This window comes from Rutidosis leptorrhynchoides, chromosome 9 (genome assembly GCF_046630445.1).
Source record: "Rutidosis leptorrhynchoides isolate AG116_Rl617_1_P2 chromosome 9, CSIRO_AGI_Rlap_v1, whole genome shotgun sequence".
NCBI lineage: Eukaryota > Viridiplantae > Streptophyta > Magnoliopsida > Asterales > Asteraceae > Rutidosis > Rutidosis leptorrhynchoides.
In genome coordinates this window covers 266,524,285-266,535,447 of record NC_092341.1, presented here as the reverse complement: position 1 = coordinate 266,535,447, position 11,163 = coordinate 266,524,285, and the positions used below count along the sequence as shown (strand labels likewise).

General features: G+C 35.2%; 1 long non-coding RNA gene across 1 annotated transcript; it reads left to right on the top strand.

Annotated features, from left to right (window-relative positions):
* Window positions 1-3,439: 3,439 nt before the first annotated feature.
* On the top strand, window positions 3,440-4,889 carry LOC139866304 (uncharacterized). Its single transcript, XR_011765373.1, has 3 exons — window positions 3,440-3,573; window positions 4,095-4,147; window positions 4,758-4,889. It is a non-coding gene; the product is annotated as an uncharacterized lncRNA (long non-coding RNA).
* The last annotated feature ends 6,274 nt before the right edge of the window (window positions 4,890-11,163 follow it).

Below are 11,163 nucleotides of genomic sequence, written 5' to 3'. Positions count from 1 at the left end.
GGAACTCTGATGTCGCGTCTTTTCTATTAAAGTTGTAATTACGTTTTAATATAACACCCGGTCATTTATTAATTAACGTGTTTATCATTAAATGGATTGTATATATATATATATATATATATATATATATATATATATATATATATATATATACACACATGTTTATATTATGTATTTGTTAAATTGGTCTTCCGCTGTATTTTAAAAAAAAAATCTGGGGTGTTATATTGTGCGAAACAGTATTAATTAGAATATCGATAAGGCTAGCGACCGAATTTCAAAAGTATAATTGTTTTAATTAAATTCTCGATCCTTTCGGATAATTAAAATTACCCGAAAGTTATTTTCTTTTATAAAACCGAATAACCCTAAAAATTGGAAAATCGCGTTACTCTCGCTTCCACGCAAAATCCTTGCCTAGAAGCTAGAGGAGGACCAATTTTTTCATAACCGAATAAACCCCAGTTATAAATTCACAAATGATCAAAATGATAAAATCATTTATTCAATTTCAAGGCCTTCCGGTTAATTATCCAAATTCCCATCTAAACAAATTTATCAGTCTGGTCGATTCATATGAAAACCAATCCGATTTTTTTTTTTAAAACATCACCTTTTCCGATATTCTTTGTATTCACACTCTTTAACATGGTTCGATGAGCTTGAGTCCAAATCAATTCACACGTGGGAAGATTTAGCTACTAAGTTTTTAAATAAATTCTATCCTCCTTCCCTAGTCCCTACAAGGCAGTTTATGAAATGAAATCGTTTACTTCCTCCAAGGAGATAACGAATCATTGTGTTCATCATGAAATAGGTTTAGGATGATGATTAGAAAATGTTCGAGTCATTCATTGAGTCAAATAGAATTAGTCTGTATTCTATACAATGGTTTATCCAAAAGTGATAAAACCACCCTCGACATGACTACGCAAGGAAATTTCCTGATGAGAATAGCAGCTGAAGCATGAGACCTTCTCGAAAAAATTGCGACGAAACAGGAAGACTAGAGTAATGAAGCCACTAAATAAAGTGATATCTCTACTCAAACTCTAAAAGTATTAGAATCCAGGTTAGAATATCTCACCCTAGAACTTCAAAACTTTTCAATTCCTGCACATCATTCCGTAGCTACAAGAACCAATCTACAATATCCTTACTCTAAATGGGCCTATAAACAACACAAAAGCTCAGATCACAACATAATCTTTCCCCTTCACAAACATCCATACTCTCAGAAGATTTTAGCTGAATTAATGACCAAACAATACGTTACAAATCTTCAAGTCATAGAGGGCCAAAATAAGTTTGATAAAAACTTTTGAAGAATTAATAATGAATTTTTAACACACTCCAAAACAATTAACAGCTAAAATTGAAATAGAGAATGAAGAGTTTGACGCCCTAGTCATAACTAGAGGAGGAAAAGAAACAACTATCAATATCCCTGCAAATAAAGAGGACATTTCCAAACAAAACCTTTCAAATACAGAACCCGTGTCACTTGACCCTATTGTCAATATATCGAAGCCCATACTTTCCAAAACTCTGGAGATTATTCCGCGAGCACGTATACCCAATCTGAGTAGACTCATGATAGAAAGGCAGGAAGCCCAATTTGTGAAAGATTGGGATACATTTAAGAATTTGTATTTGAATGTATGACTAGTTGATGCTCTTGTTGAGATGCCAAAATGTGCTAAATTTTTCAAAGAACTGCTTTTAAACAAGGAGAGATTAAGAGAGATAGTTAGTTTGCCTTTAAGTGGGGAGTGCTCATTAGTGTTACAACATGGTATTTCCCCAAAGCTAGGAGATACAGGAAGATTCATGGTGCCTTGCTACTTACAAGATGTTCAAATTAGTAATGCTTTAGCAGACTTAGGAGCCAGTGTAAACCTAATGCCCTACTTCTTATTTAAGAAATTTGGACTAATAAAAGATTTAAACCCTAGCAGAATGACTATCCAACTCACGGACTGATCACTCAAGCTATCTTGTGGGATTACTCAGGATGTCCTAGTTAGAGTAGATAAGTTTACATTCCTTATCGATTTCGTCATAATGAATATCGAGGAAGACGACAAAGTCGCACTCATACTTGGTAGGTCATTCTTGAACACCTCCAAGGTTGTGATTGACGTCTACAAAAAAATATTTGAAACTAAGAGTCGGATCCGAGAAGTCACATTTAATGTTGACCAAGTCATGAAACATCCCAAAGAAGAAGATGTCGGTCTAATAGACTCAGTTCAAAAGTTCGTTAACGAATATCTAGAAGAAACTATGGCCATATGCATCCGAGATCAGGTTTCAGGAAGCATTCATTCACCGCTTTATGAAGAAACCACCGACACGCAATCTGATCCGTAATCATATCCAATCTCCAAAAGTGCGCTCATGGGAACAACCAAAATTATAGCACCACTAAGAGAAGGCATTCCAATACCTCTACCTTTGGTGGAATTCTCGTACAATAATAGTTATCATACTAGTATCGGGATGCCACCTTACGAGATGCTTTATAGGTGGAGGTGTCGAACTCCGATTTGTTGGGGTGAAGTTGGTCAAAAAGAAATCGGGAGTACCGATTTGGTCTTAGAAACGAATGGTAAGATTGACATGATTCGGGATCATTTGAAAAAGGCGCAAGATAGACAAAAGTCGTATGCCGACAAGCATAGACGAATGATCGAATTTCAAGAAGGTGACATGGTGATGCTTAAGGTTTCGCCATGGAAAGGTGTTATTCGGTTTCGAAAACGGGGAAAGTTAGCTCCTTGGTTTATTGGGCCATTTAAAATTCTAGCTCGTATTGGTGAAGTTGCGTATCGTTTGGAAATACCCGAAGAGCTTGCGGGGATCCATAATACATTTCATGTTTCCCATCTCCGTAAGTGTCTTGCGGATGATTCTTCTTGGGTGCCGTTAGACGAGATTGAGCTAAACAATAAGTTAGAATATATTGAGGAGCCGATTACCATACTTGATGAGAAGGTCAAAAGGTTGAGAAATAAAGAAGTGAGAACTTATAAAGTTCAATGGCGTAGTAGTAAAGGTTCCGAGTTTACTTGGGAGTCCGAAGAATTCATGTTGGTTTACCTTCCCTCTTGTCATGCGGCTTGGATCGCGAGGACGCGCTCCGATTCAAGTGGGGGAGAGTTGTAAGACCCTAATCTTCATTTTACAGTAGGGTATATATGGTACATAGCATGTGGGTGAAGTTGTGTAATCAAACAGAAGTCAGAAGCTGAGCTGGGCTAGGTGCGCTCAGCGCACACCTAATGGTGTGCGCCGTGCACTGTTCACTGTAGCCGGATCCAGCTCTTTTATTCAGATATTTTGATGGGCTTGTTGGTAATTTCACTTGTGGACGAGTTAAAGGCCAGTTGGTCAGTTTTTGGAGTATCATTAACTCCATTATCAACAACCTTATCCCCTTCACTTAAATTTTAGAGAGAGTGTGATTCTTGAGTGAGAAAACTTAAATCCAAGAGGAAGAAGTTGTTCTCGGACCAAAGTGTGGGTATTAAAGTTGTTCATCTCCTCTCTAGCTACGTTTTGGTTGTAGTGGTATGTTCTAACTTGGATTTCCTTACTTTGATTTATGTATGGGTTAGGGTTTGGGTAAATGAAGAACATAAAACCCATATTTGGTGATTTTGGGTGTTCTTGGGTAAGTTGGAGTCATGAAGACTCAATGGTAACTAACCTAGGGTTTCAAAGTGTTAATTGATGTTTATGAGTCCTAATTGGTTAGATAATCACTAGCACACCTAGTTAATTAGTAAATGGGTGTTAGATGGGTTAGTAGATAACCCAAAATGGGTGTGTTGACTTTAAATTAGTCAAAGGGCTAATGATTGACCTAATTGGGAAAAATCGGTATGAAATACCTTAATTGTGTAATGGTTAATGTTGTTGGACCTTAATCACTAGCTTTTAAGTGATTAATGATGGTCTTGACCCTTAAAGGGCGGTTTTGGTGAAAATGGAGCATTTAATGCATTTAAGTCATTTAATGCACATAAGTGAAATTGTTGGTATTTAGTCCAACTAGTTTTGGGAGTTGATTGAAGTACTTATTATATTAGGTACTTTGCTTTGAAGCTTGCGGAAGTATAAAACCGTCACCGAATCGTTAAAGGTGAGTGGAATGATTATATGCATATGTATGTAATGTATTTATTTGTATGCTATGGTATGAACCAAAGAGCCGGTAGTGCCATAGTATGTGCGAGCGTGCTATGATGTGAACCAAAGAGCCGGTAGCGTCATAGTACGTGTGTTATAATGTGAACCAAAGAGCCGGTAGCGCTATAGCACGATTTGTTAGGGTGTGAACTAAAGAGCCGGTAGCACCTTAGCGTTGTTAGAGTGTGAACCAAAGAGCCAGTAGCACTCTAGCGTGAGTATGACTCGAGTTGTGATGTGAACCAAAGAGTCGGTAGCATCATGACAAATGCGTATGGTGTGAACCAAAGAGCCGGTAGCACCATGACGCGAGAATGGTTAACCATGGTTGTGTATTTCGTTTTGTAGCATATTATATTATGTCGATTATATGTTATTGATTAGGCTAGTATCGGTTTGTTGGAGATTATTAGCTTTGTACTTGAGATGGTATGCTAATTGTATTGCTAGCGTGTATGCGGTATATGTGTAAGTGATTACAAGTAGGTATGTTATATATATATCGGTATAATTATTGCATTCACTAAGCTTTGCTTACCCTCTCGTTGTTTATCATTTTATAGGTTCCGGCGTTGACAAGGGTAAGGGCCTTCGATTGGATTAGAGATCCCGCTTGTTGTTTAGGGGACGCTTTTGGGATATGATAGCTTTTGGAGTTTGACCGAGATTTGGGTAGTTTAACCCCAAAAACCATGCTCATAGTGTCGTTTGGAATTGAAACTATTGTGGTTGAAACTCGAACTTTTGTATGAAACTCGTAAAACGGCCGATGTGGGCCCCGTTTTGTAAAACTCATTTTATGTTTGAATCGTATGAGTTTTCCATATTAGAACATATTGTGAAAAGCGTTTCGTCTAATTATGTCGGGAAGTGGGAGATCTTTATTTGAAAATTTGCAAATTCGGATAGAACTGAATTGGGGCCTGTGCGAGCCGCGCACCCTATGGTGGTGCGCGTGGCGCACTCCTCTGTAAAAAAAAAATTTGTTTCGCGAAATCAATTGGTTATTGGTTTGGGTTGTTACAAGTGGTATCAGAGCATGGTCTAAGGGATTTAGGCGACTTGAGATAGGTGCCTAGGCTTAGAATTATTTGTGTATGCGCTTTATGCGGGACTTGTAGGAGACGGTTCGGACTAGGGGTTGATTAGTGCTTAGGTTTATGTGAACTAACCTTGCACTAATTGTTTTGTGTTGTGTTAGCAATCATCAAGCAAGATAGACGTTGTACTAGCAAGTTAATGTGACGTGCTCGCGTAACAATGATTAGCTACCATTGTTACGAGTTTAAATCGTGTCAAACAAGCAATGTACGATGATTGTTGAGAAAGATGGGGTAGTGTGGTGTATATGTATATACATATGTGTTAAGTTTTCTCGTTCGTTGCTTAACCTTTTCCGTTTTATAGTATGAAGACAAGAAACGAACCCGATGTAGTGACCCGAACTTTTCCGAACCTTTCTATGATTATATGTTTAATGAAAACTATATTTACATGATTAAATGTTTCCAACATGTTAAGCAATCAAACTTGTTAAGACTTGGTTAATTGAAACGGAAATTTTGTAAACGTCTGATTACCCAGTTTGACCAATGATTCACGAACGCTATAAGTTGTATATGACATGATGATACATAAATGAATAAATATATATGTTTAACATGATATAATGATCATCAAGTATCTCATTAAAAATAGTAACAATAAGTTATATACTTAAAAAGGAGACTATTGACGTATGAAACTCGAAACGATACATATAACGATTATCGTTATAACCACGTCTTACTAAATATATATGAAGCATATTAATACATTGTTATATTATATATAACATGATAATATGATAATTAAATATATCATTAAGTGTATTAACAATGAACTACATAAGTAAAAACAAGACTACTAACTTAAGGATTTCGAAACGAGACATATATGTAACGATTATCGTTGTAACGACATTTAAATGTATATATCATATTAAGATATATTAATATATCATAATATCATGATAATATAATAATTTAAAATCTCATTTGATATTATAAACTTTGGGTTAACAACATTTAACAAGATCGTTAACCTAAAGGTCTCAAAACAACACTTACATGTAACGACTAACGATGACTTAACGACTCAGTTAAAATGTATATACATGTAGTGTTTTAATATGTATTCATACACTTTTGAAAGACTTCAAAACACTTATCAAAATACTTCTACTTAACAAAAATGCTTACAATTACATCCTCGTTCAGTTTCATCAACAATTCTACTCGTATGCACCCGTATTCGTACTCGTACAATACACAGCTTTTAGATGTATGTACTATTGGTATATACACTCCAATGATCAGCTCTTAGTAGCCCATGTGAGTCACCTAACACATGTGGGAACCATCATTTGGCAACTAGCATGAAATATCTCATAAAATTACAAAAATATGAGTAATCATTCATGACTTATTTACATGAAAACAAAATTACATATCCTTTATATCTAATCCATACACCAACGACCAAAAACACCTACAAACACTTTCATTCTACAATTTTCTTCATCTAATTGATCTCTCTCAAGTTCTAACTTCAAGTTCTAAATGTTCTTCATAAATTCTACAAGTTCTAGTTACATAAAATCAAGAATACTTTCAAGTTTGCTAGCTCACTTCCAATCTTGTAAGGTGATCATCCAACCTCAAGAAATCTTTGTTTCTTACAGTAGGTTATCATTCTAATACAAGGTAATAATCATATTCAAACTTTGGTTCAATTTCTATAACTATAACAATCTTATTTCAAGTGATGATCTTACTTGAACTTGTTTTCGTGTCATGATTCTGCTTCAAGAACTTCGAGCCATCCAAGGATCCGTTGAAGCTAGATCCATTTTTCTCTTTTCCAGTAGGTTTATCCAAGGAACTTAAGGTAGTAATGATGTTCATAACATCATTCGATTCATACATAAAAAGCTATCATATTCGAAGTGGTAAACTAGTAATCACTAGAACATAGTTTAGTTAATTCTAAACTTGTTCGCAAATAAAGTTAATCCTTCTAACTACACTTTTAAAATCAACTATACACATGATCTATATCTATATGATATGCTAACTTAATGATTTAAAAACCGGAAACACGATAAACACCATAAAACCGGATTTACGCCGTCGTAGTTACAACCGGGGGCTGTTTTGGTTTGGATAATTAAAAACTATGAAAAACTCTGATTTAAAAGCTATACTTCTGGGAAAATGATTTTTATTATGAACATGAAACCATATCCAAAAATCATGGTTAAACTCAAAGTGAAAGTATGTTTTTCAAAACAGTCATCAAGATGTCGTTCTTTCGACGGAAATGACTACCTCTTTCAAAAACGACTTGTAACTTGTATTTCCGACTATAAACCTATACCTTTTCTATTTAGTTTCATAAATTCAAGTTCAATACGAAACCGTGGCTTCTTAAATCACTCAAAACGGATTAGAAACGAAGAAATGGCGAGCAAAACAAAATTGGTAAAAACTACTCATTTTAGCTACGTGAAAATTGGTAACAAATTTATTCCAACCATAACTTAATCAACTTGTATTGTATATTATGTAATCTTCAGATACCATAGACATGTATACAATGTTTCGACCTATCATGTCGACACATCTATATATATTTCGGAACAACCATAGACACTCTATATGTGAATGTTGGAGTTAGCTATACAGGGTTGAGGTTGATTCCAAAATATATATAGTTTGAGTTGTGATCAATACTGAGATATGTATACACTGGGTCGTGAATTGATTCAAGATAATATATATCGATTTATTTCTGTACATCTAACTGTGGACAACTAGTTGTAGGTTACTAACGAGGACAGCTGACTTAATAAACTTAAAACATCAAAATCTATTAAAAGTGTTGTAAATATATTTTGAACATACTTTGATATATATGTACATATTTGTTATAGGTTCGTGAATTTACCAGTGGCCAAGTCTTACTTCCCGACGAAGTAAAAAATCTAATATTTTTGGGATGAGAATACATGCAGGTTTTATAAATGATTTACAAAATAGACACAAGTACGTGAAACTACATTCTATGGTTGAATTATTGAAATTGAATATGCCCCTTTTTATTAAGTCTGTTAATCTAAGAATTAGGGAACAGACACCCTAATTGACGTGAATCCTAAAGATAGATCTATTGGGCCTAACAAACCCCATCCAAAGTACCGGATGCTTTAGTACTTCGAAATTTATATCATATCCGAAGGGTGTCCCGGAATGATGGGGATATTCTTAAATATGCATCTTGTTAATGTCGGTTACCAGGTGTTCACCATATGAATGATTTTTATCTCTATGTATGGGATGCGTATTGAAATATGAAATCTTGTGGTCTATTATTATGATTTGATAATATATAGGTTAAACCTATAACTCACCAACATTTTTGTTGACGTTTTAAGCATGTTTATTCTCAGGTGATTATTAAGAGCTTCCGCTGTCGTATACTTAAATAAGGACGAGATTTGGAGTCCATGCTTGTATGATATTGTGTAAAAACTGCATTCAAGAAACTTATTTCGTTGTAACATATTTGTATTGTAAACCATTATGTAATTGTCGCGTGTAAACAGGATATTTTAGATTATCATTATTTGATAATTTACGTAAAGCTTTTTAAACCTTTATTGATGAAATAAAGGTTATGGTTTGTTTTAAAATGAATGCAGTCTTTGAAAAACGTCTCGTATAGAGGTCAAAACCTCGCAACGAAATCAATTAATATGGAACGTTTTTAATCAATAAGAACGGGACATTTTAGTTGGTATCCGAGCGTTGGTCTTAGAGAACCAGAATTTTGCATTAGTGTGTCTTATCGAGTTTGTTAGGATGCATTAGTGAGTCTGGACTTCGACAGTATTTACTTTAAAAATGATTGCTTAACAAATTTTGTTGGAAACTATATATTTTTAACATGTGAATATTATGTGATATATTAATCTCTTAACGTGTTTGATATTATGTGATAGATGTCTACCTCTAGAACAAGTCCCATTGACTCACCTAATAATAATGAAGAGTCAAATGTAAATTGGAATGATTCGTGGACTGATTCACAAGTTCCCGAAGAGGAACTGGAAGAAGAGTCGGAACCGGAAGAAGAATCGGAACCGGAAGAAGAATTGGAACCGGAAGAAGAGTCGGAACCGGAAGAAGAATCGGAACCGGAAGAAGAATCAGAACCGGAAGAAGAAATAGAACCAGTGGGGGAAATAATAAAACGGTTAAGTAGAAGAAAATCCTCAACCAACCGACCAAAGTTAATTATGGTCAATGGTGTTTCCGCCAAGGAAGCAAAGTATTGGGAGGATTACCAATTCTCCGATGAATCGGATCCCGACAAGGATTCCGATGATGTTATAGAAATTACCCCAACACAATTTAATAAGGCAAAAGAGAACAATAAGAGAAAGGGCATAAAAATAGAGAAATTTGATTCCAAACCCGATGAACTTTATATGTATCGTCAACACCCGTATTTCTTTAGTTGTGACAATAACCCGGGAACCTCTAAACCACCAGGTTTTTCTAAACCAATGTGGAAAACGATGGCTCGTATTAGGAGAACATCATATATCCCTAGAAACTTGGCAAAACGAACCAAAACCGAAGAAGAAGAAATGAGCGAGTCGGAATAAGATAGTTGTATTCGTGTGGTGTAATATATTTAATATAGTGTGCTTATTCTTTATGATATATGTAAAAATTGCTTGTATTAATAAGTAATTTTTTTTATGAATCAAACTTTTGTCTATTTTACAGTATAAAAACACAAAATGGATAGACAACCCAATATTTTAAGAGACCTACCCGGAGACATGATTGATGAAATCTTGTCTAGAGTCGGTCAGAATTCCTCGGCACAACTATTTAAGGCGAGATCAGTTTGTAAGATATTTGAAGAACGTTCCAAGAATGCCTTGGTTTATAAAAGGCTTTGTTCGAAAGATGGGGGATATCACATTGGGAAATCCATAAGTTACGATGTGTTTACTTTGACGCATATATTGCGGGGAACCCAAATGCTATTTTACGCAACGGGTTAAGAAATTATTTTGACTCAATATATCCGAATATAGGACTTCGTGATTTAGAAAAAGCGGCTAACATACAACATAAAGAAGCATGTTATGCTTACGGGTTAGTAATGTTCGCTTCTCACCAAAGTGAGAACAAGAACATCGGGCTACAACTATTAAACAAAACGTTCCCACAAGTGACGGAGTTGGTAATTGGGGTAACAAATGAGGTTTTTAGATTGTTACAGGACTGTTGGACATTACGTAACCCCCGTCCCTTTGACGACGTTACAACACGCTGTCTTATCAACGGCCATAACGGTTATGTTCCACAAGACCAAGGATGGGAAGTAGTCCTAGTAAAACCAGAATGCATGACTTGTTTCTGGACGTATGAATTACGTGTCTTTATTGCCTTTGCTGAACGACTTGTGTACTAGCTAGAATTATCTTCACAACCATCTTGTATCAAATTTATTGTGTGCTATATTTCATGCTATATGTAAAATAAGCGGTATTGTAAGTTTGTAAAATATTGTGTAAAAGTTTGAACGCGAAATATTATTATAATCAGTTTTTCATATAGAATTGTAGTAGTTGAATTGTATATTAGCTACTAAGTATGAACTTAACGGGTAGGTACTACCCGAATTTAAACTTATAAAACGCTAATATGAAGAAAAAGCTTTTATAAATGAGTTCATATTATGCTACGAGATACTATTGACTACTCTTAATATTCGGTATGATTAACTTGTTTCATTTGACGATTTTGAAGGAAATGGCACCAACTACTCGACACACCTTGAATATGAGCGAAGAGGAATTTCGTGCCTTTCTTGCTTCAAACATAGCCGCAGTACAGGCTGCGCTACATA